This window comes from Austrofundulus limnaeus, unplaced genomic scaffold (genome assembly GCF_001266775.1).
Source record: "Austrofundulus limnaeus strain Quisiro unplaced genomic scaffold, Austrofundulus_limnaeus-1.0 Scaffold176, whole genome shotgun sequence".
Lineage (NCBI taxonomy): Eukaryota > Metazoa > Chordata > Actinopteri > Cyprinodontiformes > Rivulidae > Austrofundulus > Austrofundulus limnaeus.
Window position 1 is genome coordinate 473,174 of NW_013952578.1, and position 2,130 is coordinate 475,303.

At 40.1% G+C, this 2,130-nt stretch overlaps 1 protein-coding gene across 1 annotated transcript in view; it reads right to left on the reverse strand.

Moving 5' to 3' along the window:
* fip1l1a (FIP1 like 1a (S. cerevisiae)) overlaps window positions 1-2,130 on the reverse strand; it is a gene marked incomplete at its 5' end in the record, with an annotated part of 30,754 nt that overhangs the window by 25,491 nt on the left and 3,133 nt on the right.

The following is a 2,130-nucleotide window of genomic DNA, read 5'->3' on the forward strand; positions in this document are numbered from 1 at the left end:
TGTGACGTATGCGGCCGACAAATTCGGCCTTCGGAGGACCCGGCCTGCCGTTTTGGACACAGCCCTAGTTGATGTCATAATTTACCCAGAATGCTTTGCATGTAAATAAAATGGCCCTGTCCGTATAATATATTTTTTAACTTTTAATTTAAAAATTATAAAAACTGAACAACCTACAGTATTTTTACAGTCTTTATTTTACAGTTAAAGTATATGTTTACCAAATAAAGTCTAATGTTACAACTAATCGGGGATCCCTTTAAGGGATTAAAAACAGCTGACAAAAAAACACAACCCATTAGGATTTTTGTTGTTGTTTTGCTTGGAAAAAAGCTGAAGTATTTGTACTAAATGTAATTAGGCTTTGCATAGTTGTTTGTACAACACTATATCTAGCTTCACACGAGTAAACAGAATCGTTTAGCCAGGATGTTTTTTTATCCTCACTCACACACCATTTATACTTTTGATTACTATCATAAAAACACAAGCATCAGCAAAAAATCTAAAGAATCTGCTTTAATTGTGCATCAAATGAATGCTAAAGCACCAGCACACAATTTACTTTGACCATCAGTGTGTAATTTAATATCAGGTGGAGAATTAAGTGTTTAAATCAACCTGAGATAAAGCCACAAGGCTTTCAATTAATAAAAAAAAGAAAACATCAGCTGAATGTGTGCTTAAAATTCACCAATAGAATGTAAAGTAAGTTTAAATGTTGCTATTTGATTTATCTCAATTTGACAAAAGATCTAGGTTCCCATAAAAACCCAAGTCTTACTTGGCCCCTGCTCCATCAATAAAACTGAACGCTTGGATTCCCAGTCAATGGTCCCACTTGTAATAATGTTGGGATTTGACATGAGCAAGCAAAACAATCAGCTCCAAATTACACACTCAGCCTGCACTGAGTAATCGTGTGGGGACACACACACACACACACACACACGCAATAAAAAAACGATGAATCAAAAAACAAACACGCTCTTGGCTTTTATCGAGACTCTTAACGTGAGAAAAGCTTAAAGCAGTTTTTTTCTAAGAAAAGGGCAAAGTAAGTTGTTGAAAGCAAAGGAATAATAATCGGAGRTGTTAGACACATTTTACACGCTGCCCTAGGACTGAATTTCCTTGCCTTGTGTTTACTTGCCCATTAGTGCTGGCAGAGGAGCCCTTAACGTTTCAGACACACAAACACACACACGCACGCACGCACGCACGCACACACGCACGCATGAAGGAAGAGCAGCATTAAAAAGGCACATCCACACAAACATCCTGAAAGTGTCGAGCCTTCAGGCAGTTCCTTTAAAGACGGCAACGCAGAGTGATTCATTCTGAGCAAAGAGACTGCTGCATGCAAGAAACACCTGAGATGAGGTCATTGCATGAAAACATTTCATGAAGTGTTGGGGGGGGGGGGGTGAGCATGCAGACAGAAACCTGCCACTGAAAGTAAAGACAAGCTTTCACACACACACACGTCTACAATGTTAGCATGAGGAATAATTGTTTCTACCTGCAGTAATCTTAGGTGGGTGTTTGATAAGAGATGAATTTTCATGCTTGGCAGCGGCTGAGGGCTAATGGCTGAGGGCTAATGGCTGAGGGCTAATGGCTGAGGGCTAATGGCTGAGGGCTAATAGCCTATATGCCACGGTCATTAATGACGTATTTCTGGTAAAATTCTTGCCACGCTCCTCCCTTCCACTTCCTGGTTACTGCCTTTGTTTTTAGCGTTAGCTCCGAATACTATGCCATGAAAAAGTTACAAAAGTTAAAGCATCTGTGATCTACTGGTATAAAACGTGAGTTCTTTTGTGTGTCGTTGTGTCAACTAAGCAGTAGGTACAATAGAGTAGTTAGTTTTTATCCTTTTTCCTCTTGATGAGGAGGTGACAGCAGTGGATCATAGCATTACAGGGAAAACTTATCTATAAAAGCTCACGCTCYCGTTTGTAATCAGCATTTCAGAGGATATTCAAGAGTCAGCATCAGAACTGAGAAGACGGAGGTTACAAAAGGGAAATGTACATTTATCCCCTTTTACTGCCAAGACCGGGAGAGGAAAGACCACCTCCACACAACAGCTAGCAGGAAGTTAACACAGCAGCCGGTGTGTGTGTG